Here is a 9,200-nt window from a genome sequence, read left to right as displayed (position 1 = left end):
ACGAACTGTTATATATCGGTTGCAATGTAGGAATTCCCATTTTAACGTTTCCAAGTACGTTTTGACCCCTTTTGCAACGTGGGGTCGAGCGTTGTCGTGCTGCAAAATCACTTTATCGTGCCTCTTGCAGTACTGCGGCCGTTTGTCTTTTAATGCTCCGCTCAAACGCATTAATTGCGTTCGATAAGGAGCACCTGTGATTGTTTCACTTGGTTTTAACTCCTCATAGTACATGAAGCCGAGCTGGTCCCACCAAATGCAGAGCATGATCTTGGAGCCGTGAAAATTCGGTTTGACCGTCGACGTGGAAGCATGTCCGGGATATAGTTTTTTGCGTTTAGGGTTATCGTAATGAACCCATTATTCGTCCCCTTTCGCAATGCGATGCAGAAATCCCTTCCGTTTTTGGCTTTGGAGCAATTGTTCACAAACACACAAACGTCGTTCAACGTCTCTTGCTTTCAGCTCACATGGTACCCAAGTTCCTTGGCTCTGAGCACTATGGGACTTAACATCTTAGGTCATCAGTCCCCTAGAACTTAGAACTACTTAAACCTAACTAACCTAAGGACATCACACACATCCATGCCCATGGCAGGATTCGAACCTGCGACCGTAGCAGTCGCACGGTTCCGGACTGCAGCGCCTAGAACCCCACGACCACCGCGGCCGGCTCCAAGTTCCTTCTTTCTGACAAGTTTTAAAATGGCTTGCTGTGTCACTCCCACTAATCGTGCCAATTCTTCTTGAGTTTGACGCGAGTCTTCACTCAGCAACGTCTCCAATTCTGTAAATTCGAGCCGGCGAGTGTGACCGAACGGTTCTAGGCGCTTCAGTTTAGAACCGCGCGACCGCTACGGTCACAGGTTCGAATCCTGCCTCGGGCATGGATGTATGTGATTTCCGTAGGTTAGTTAGGTTAAGTAGTTCTAAGTTCTGGGGGACTGATGACCTCCGCTGTTAAGTCCCATAACGCTCAGTGCCATTTGAACCATTTTGCAAATTCGAAAACATTCTATCTTCCACTACTTCGTCGGTCTACGACCTTAAAATCACCGTTCTTGAAGCGTTGAAACCACTCACGACACGTTCTTTCACTAATAGCACCATACCTACTTGAGAGCATTCGATGAGACTCAGCCACTGTTTTCTTCATATTGAAAAAAAAAATAATAATAAAAACAGCCACACCTCCCGCAAATGACGAGAACTAGGCTCGTAAACTGACATTTTCAATCAAGAACAACTTTATGATGCAGACACAAATCGACTAATGTTTGAACGAGGTTATGTTGACCGAGGTCCAAGCTAACTGTCTGACGTCTGCGATCTGTTTCTTTCGACCGCTACTTACCGTTGTCGCCACCTATCGGGAAACGGCGGAAGCAAAGTTGTACATGTTTTATATATATGCAAAAAGCCCGATCCTTGCGGGAATCCGATATGGCCATTGAAGGATTCATGAGTAGGTAACGCTACGCTAGTAGTGGACAACGATCTGGGAGGGAATTGTGCGGGGGAAGGAGGGGGGAGGGCGGAAGGCTGGGATGGAAGCATGTACGGATGATGACTGAGGCACTCATGGCGACCGCTCGCGTTCAGTGGTAGATCCGGGTTCGACTCCTGATCCACCACAAATTTTCACCTGTTGCCACTGATTCATTCTAATACCCAAATGCGGCTAATGTAATCGAAAACCTTTGAATAATAAATATTTCCACCAGTAAAACAGAGATATACTAGTATTTATTACTCAAATGCTACGTAAAATGGTACTTATGCAGATGGAATAATAAAAATACTGAAACATGTTTTCAGCTAAGTGGTAATAACAAACTTGTCACATAAGTAGTAAATTTCATACGTTGAGGTGTACGTGATAACTCTTAGAATAGTGTAACCACATGTCATCAATCATAAAATCAGTTGGGAGGTTATTTACACTGATAAAATTACTGTACTGAATTTGTTCTAACTTTAAATTTCGCGCAACACTCACTTTATTTCGTATTATTAGTAATACAGGGTTATTGCGAAGTACCTCTGGGATGCCGTAAGACGGCAGCGCGAAAATTACAAGGCACATTTACACTAGGCACATGTCAGTGTATCTCCCTAACTTTTGATTTGTAATACGATTTCTTCAGGCACCCTTCTCTCTTATGACAGTCCAAATCAGCCAGCATCTCGAAAGCACCCCGTCTTACGGAATTAGTTTGGCTGTTGAAAATTTTACCTGGTAGTTGGTACTAAATCGTTGAATTATCACGTCTCATATTTAGCGTATGTGAAGACTCAAAACGAATGCTACTTATTTTGCCTTCGTCCCGCCTCTAAGCAGGCTCGGCATGACGATATTCCGGAACTGGAAGGGCGAATTTTAAGGGGTGGCTGAATGTCATTTCTGTCACCACTCGTGCCACTCCCCCTCTCCCTGGAGGGATATGTCTACCCCTGCTGTCTGCAGTGTTATGCCTGTGAAAGCATGCGAACGTTTTCTAAATGCTTGCGAATCCTGTCACTGAGGTGGGACTTGGGTACCAGCACGGTATTCACCTAGGTGCTAGTCGGATGCGAGAAAACGCTACAGCGCGTCGTTAAACCACTGGGCGAACTCTGTCCAGGGCCGACGCACCTGTCCGGCAGTGGCGCAATAACGTGCCCACCTACACGAGCGTGTCCACAGAGCTCGCGTATCACTCCAGTATACGCATGTCCTGATACCCCTGGCTCTTAGCACTATGCAGCTACACCACGGGACATATGACGAACCGAAACGTAGAGAGATGCCCCATCGGCTGACAGGTGTCATTTTCTTGCATGTGATGTAGCCTTCGTGTGGTCCTCTTCTAATACAGCAGCGGTACTTATAAATATCCCTCTGTATACATTAATCGATTCTGTAAACTTTTCTTTCATCGCTTCTCGTATTATAAACGAAGAGCACAAGATTGTGGGTACTATACAACATCCACAGCATTACGTTTCCCACTTACGATTTATCGGTTCTGTTACTAATCGCCGGCCGGGGTGGCCGAGCGGTTCTAGGAGCTACAGTCTGGACCCGCGCGACCGCTACGGTCGCAGGTTCGATTCCTGCCTCGGGCATGGATGTGTGTGATGTCCTTCAGTTAGTTCGGTTTAAGTAGTTCTAAGTTCTAGGGGACTTATGACCTCAGACGTTAAGTCCCACAGTGCTCGGAGCCATTTGAACCATTTGTTACTAATCAATGGAGCTAAGGGGGTTAACTACCAGTAAGTTTCATCGGCTCCACGTGAAGTGAACTTTGTAACTAGTTAAACTTCTTATGGTTGCTGGCAAATTACTTAAAATGTATGGTCCTGCGTAAGTGACTTTAAACCGTTATACATGTTGTTATTTTTAATACTGATTTCAAGAATTACGCTGTTGGTTTGAAAAAGAGCTGTCATTTACGACATATTTCATTAGGGAATGAATACACTGAGGTGAGAGAAGACAGAGGATACCTCCTGATTCGTGTCGGATCTTCTTTTGCCCCGAGTAGTACAGTAACTCGACGCATGGACTGCCGGCCTGAGTGGCCGAGCGGTTCTAGGCGCTACAGTCTGGAACCGCGCGACCGCTACGGTCGCAGGTTCGAAGCCTGCCTCGGGCATGGATGTGTGTGATGTCCTTAGGTTGGTTAAGTTTAAGTAGTTCTAAGTTCTAGGGAACTGATGACCTTAGAAGTTGAGTCCCATAGTGCTCAGAGCCATTTTTGACGCAGGGACTCAACACGGCAGAAATCTTGAGCCATGCTGCCTCTGTAGGCGGCCATAATTGCAAAATTCTTACCGGTGCAGGATTTTGGGCACGAACTGATCTCGCCATTCAGTCCCATAAATTTACGATGGGTTTCATGTTGGGCGATCCGGTCGCAAAATTTTTCACTTAAATTGCCCCGAATGTTCTTCAAACCAATTGCGAATTATTGGGGTCTGGTGACATGGCACATAGTCATCCATGAAAAGTCCATAGTTGTTTGGCTCAAAATGGTCTCCAAGTAGCCGTAAATAACCACTGGTAGCAATTGATCGGTTCAGTTGGACTAGAGAATCCAATCCATTCCATATAAACACAGCTCACACCATTATAGGGCTATCACCAGCTTGCACAGTACCATGTTCACAACTTGGGTCACTGGGTAAGTGGGTTCTGCGCCACACCCGAATCCGACCATCACATCTTACCCATCGAAGTCGTGACTCATCTGACCAGCCTACAGTTTCCCAGTCGTCTAAGTTCCAATCTATTTGGTCAAGAACCCAGGACAGGCTCTGCAGCCGACGCTATGCTGTTAACAAAGGCACTCGCGTCGGTGTCTGCTGCCATAGTCCATTATTGTCAAATTTCGTTGCACTGTCCTACCTATACGTTCGTCGTTCATCCCACACCGATTTCTGCGCTTCTTTCACGTAGTGTTTTGTCTGCTAGCACTGACAGCTTTACGCAAACGCAACTACTCTCGGTCGTTAAGTGAAGGCCGTCGACCATTGTGTTGTCTGTGGTGAGACGTAAAGCCTGAAATTTGATATTCGCGATACACACTTGACGCTGTGAATCTCGAAATATTGAAATCCCTAACGATTTCCGAAACTCCCTGTCCCATGCGTCTAGCTCCAACTGCTCTTTCGCGTTCAAAGGCTGTTAATTACTCTCGTGTGACCACAACCACGTTTTCACATGAATCGTCCGAGTGCAAATGACAGCTCCGCCAATGCACTGCCCTTTTATACCTTGTGTACGCGATACTACCGCCATCTGTATATGTGCAGATCGCTATCCCATGATTTTTGTCATCTCAGTCTATGTTGGGGCCAGTAATTCGTGTCGCTAGTTCCTCAAACTGGGTTCTGCATCACATTCTTGAATTCATAAGACGAATAATTCGTATTACACACTTTTAGACTCTTAAAATTTTAGCTTGGCTTTATTAATTTCCTCAAAAAAATTTATCCTGTATGATATTTTTGAACCTAATTAAACGAAGTACGCTAGCTTTTTTATTTTCTCATCAACTTTCTGACAACATTTCTGTTGCAGGTAAAAATTTGTTTAGTTGTAGCCTTCCCTCTACTTCCTCCTGTCTTTTATTGGCTCATATATGTTGCTATGGATTTGACATTAGGCATTATTCTGCAAGTTATTTAGGTCCGATTTGAGTATTCTATTAGATGTGTTACAGTCTCTTACAGCAATCAGATTATTGCTTCTACGCAACGGATAACTCTAGCCTACTATCAGCAAGTTCCGCTACAGCCGATACAGAGGGAGGTTCACAAATGATTCGTCCATGATATGCTTTATTCATTAAGTCAGATACTATGCAAAATTAAAGTTCAAAAGTGTTCATCCTTTCTATCCTTTTACCAAATCTCAGAATGATTTTAAGGTGACACTTAGGTAAATGTTATCTAATCATCACGAGATCTGACTCAGTAACAAAAATTAGGTTTTTATTATATCAAAGTTCAATGTCACATGATCATTCGAATATTACGTTCGTTAAGCAAGCTATTAAAAGGGATCTTTCACAAATCAAATTGAATAGCAATCATAAAGAAAAACTGATAATGACACAATAAAATATGCCAGCAACCGTACATTGGTCTCTTACGTTAATAAAATGGTTGCCACACTATCAGTATAAAGTATGGGTGCCACGCATTCCGACATTTACGACTCTACACTACACTCTGCTTGCAAATGCTAAGATTTGCTGGCTAATAAAGATATCGAATAGGCTGTGCAACAAGAGAGTGGGAGTGACTGTGAGAGTTACAATAAAGTCTGCCCTACCTTTCGCAAATTTCAACAACATAACCCACACAACCACAGTTGCATTTCCACATCATACAGAAGGTAATGATCACTAAACATCATAGTAGCTCTTCTGTAAACTACCGCACACAACATCAACACACTTGGCACTCAAAATTCTACTACGGCACGTTTCACAAACCACACATAATTTTAACATATTTTGATGCAAAATTTTACCTGAGCATTACGATGTCAATAATCAGAAGACGTCTCAGTGAATAAACCCCTTAGCACTGAGTGAGGACCCGTCCCTTAGATTTGGCGCAAAGCACATGACTCCACCAGTCATCCAAAGACACACGAAAATGCGTAATTTAGCGGAACACTGAAAATGCCACCACGCACACTGACTAGAAGCATTTTTATTTACTGGTTCGTACTGACGTAATTAATCACTGGTGGTGACTTAAGCCACGCATCTGCTCGACTCTCTACCCACAGTGGTCTGGCGCGAAAATTTGCAAACAATCACCTACAAGGAAAAATTTCTTTGAATTCAAAAGATATTCTCAAAACACATGTCAAACTGAAGTATTTGATGTAAACTATTAATTTAACAAATACAAATAACGGAAATACCGAAAGTTACAGTCCTGTGCTGAAGGAAAATGCCGCCTTTTATAGGTAAGACCTCGCGACCGCAGCTATTTCAGTATCGCAAAATAATTAAAATTGTCGAATCTCTCGATGTATGCTGTCGAAGCTCTACTTGAAAGGCAACATTCCGCGTAACGTCTAACACAATATAAGTCATTTTTAACCAGGTTATCTCACCATTTCTGCCGGTGCCTCTGGGACGTCTTCACCCTGGGTCTCCCCGCTGCTGAGTGCCAAATATGGCGGAAATCTACCCCAACGACCGCCTATTCAAACGAGAGGAGGAAGACGCCACTCATGGGCCGTTTCCTGCCTCGTCCTCCAGAAACAGGTTAAACTCGAGCAAACCACTGCTAGCTCTACTCTTGCAGCACTTTACGTCAAAGATTTGCTAATTCAATGCCACCACCACCACTTATCTTTGGTTAATGATCCATACTTTTACTCCAAAAGTAATTACTTTCAGTCACTCATGTCCACACAGGAAGGGAGAAGAAGAATAAAGGAAATGTGGCAGTAAAATAAAACTCCAATAACGACTTTCCATGTCCAACTGGCTAGAGGGGTAACTGCCCGTCATGCTCATTAATTTCTAAAAGAAATTAGCCTTAAAGGCTCAAATGGAACGTACCACAGTACCGCTTCATAGGCTCTTCAGTATTTCTGTGCATGCTCTTACCAACTGAATCTCTTAAGGGGCTCCGGAACGCCCTATACTTGCAATGTTAAAATAACGCTTATAAATTACATCTTTCCTCACAAAGTATTTGAGGTAGGAAGTTGAACTTTTTACAGATTATTTATTGGAATATGGGCTACAACTTAACACAGGGATTTTACAAAATTTTAGTTCAGTTATTAAAGATGATTTTTTTTTCAATTGTAATGAAAATTCAAAACATTTTTTTGCAATTTTTTATTTATATATTCAAAAATATACAGTTTTTTGGAAAAAGGCTGTGTTAAATTATGCAGAAGGTACTGTGTAACATTTACTGAAAGTTTGAAACAAATATGTTTGGAAGATCCTTAGAAAACATGTAATTAGTATGAGAAAATAAAAGTTTTGGGAATCGAGCGACAAAGATTGGATTAACTTTTTAGTGCATTCCAGGTCCATAGGATGGATTATCTTCATCCTCTGCAAACTCCTCCTCCAGTTTCCTCTTGTTCCTCCTCCTGTTTACTCTTGCTTGTATTTCTAGACTCTTTACAGCCCTGTCTGCAGCCCGAAGGCGTTCCTTGTCTAAAGCAAGCATCGCTCGTTGTTGTGTTCGTAGATTTTGCTACCATTTTCTTCAGTTGCAGTTACCGCAACACTGTTCCAAAAGGTGGTCGTGTATGAACACATCACATTTCAGTTGTATTTCACTAGCAAGTCCTACGTGCTTTATTATGGAGAGTTCCAAACCAACTTCACTACAATGAATACATCTTACACAGTTTGAAAAAATTCCTTTGAGAACCGACATATCAAATATTTCATTCACATCCGATTCGCCCATAAACATTCGTAGTTTTCACTCATTGAACCAAGCTTCTTCTGTGAAGTATTTTCTTTCCCACTTTGACTGCTATGGGCAGGTGTACTTGAGAGGTTAGGTTCACTCACTTGGTTATCGTCTTTATTTCCAGAATGAGATTTTCACTCTGCAGCGGAGTGTGCGCTGATATGAAACTTCCTGGCAGATTAAAACTATGTGCCCGACCGAGACTCGAACTCGCGACCTTTGCCTTTCGCGGACAAGTGCTCTACCAACTGAGCTACCGAAGCACGACTCACGCTCGGTACTCACAGCTTTACTTCTGCCAGTACCTCGTCTCCTACCTTCCAAACTTTACAGAAGCTCTTCTGCGAACCTTGCAGAACTAGCACTGTGGCTAAGCCATGTCTCCGCAATATCCTTTCTTTCAGGAGTGCTAGTTCTGCAAGGTTCGCAGGAGAGCTTCTGTAAAGTTTGGAAGGTAGGAGACGAGGTACTGGCAGAAGTAAAGCTGTGAGTACCGGGGGTGAGTCGTGCTTCGGTAGCTCAGTTGGTAGAGCACTTGCCCGCGAAAGGCAAAGGTCCCGAGTTCGAGTCTCGGTCGGGCAAACAGTTTTAATCTGCCAGGAAGTTTCATATCGTCTTTATTGTTTACAGTAATAACACATACCTTTGGCTTTCCAACATTTCTCCTTTTCTTAAAAGCCTTCAGAGGATTTCTAATAACTTTACTTTTACTCATTATTATACTTCAACAGAACAGAGACTCAAGAAACAGAATTAATTACGAATATTTTCGAGATAACGACAGAGTAAATAAACATGAAACAATCGACAATCACACCAGCGATATATATTGAACCATCACAGGTTAGCCACAACACATACTTTATCTCACATCACTAAAATGTGCTTGATGAACACGGACGTTAATAATAACACCATTTGACAGCAGTTTAACAGCGCCACAGTGGGTCACGCCCATGTAGAACACATTTCAAAAAAAATTTAAAAATAGTTGTAGTCTTCGGAATTGAATAAATTATATATCTATTAAAAGGTAATAGTCTGCAGATTCAGAATACGCAAAAAAGTAAAAATTGAACTTTTCATGATTTTGAGCCTTTCCGGAGCCCCTTAAGCAATATTGCAGAATAGTTCCCTTGAGAAGGGCAAGGTCAAGAAAAAGAATAAAATGGTAGAATGCGGGAGAAACCACTGGGGTTGAAAGTATTAAACCCTCCTTCTTCCTTCCTTCTTCTTCCATTCGCCCG

At 42.7% G+C, this 9,200-nt stretch overlaps 1 non-coding gene across 1 annotated transcript; it reads left to right on the top strand.

Moving 5' to 3' along the window:
• Nucleotides 1–8,460: 8,460 nt before the first annotated feature.
• Trnas-cga lies at nt 8,461–8,535 on the top strand. Its single transcript has one exon. It is a non-coding gene; the product is annotated as a tRNA-Ser (tRNA).
• Nucleotides 8,536–9,200: the final 665 nt, after the last annotated feature.

This window comes from Schistocerca americana, chromosome 8 (assembly GCF_021461395.2).
Source record: "Schistocerca americana isolate TAMUIC-IGC-003095 chromosome 8, iqSchAmer2.1, whole genome shotgun sequence".
Lineage (NCBI taxonomy): Eukaryota > Metazoa > Arthropoda > Insecta > Orthoptera > Acrididae > Schistocerca > Schistocerca americana.
This window is presented reverse-complemented; position numbering and strand designations above follow the sequence as displayed.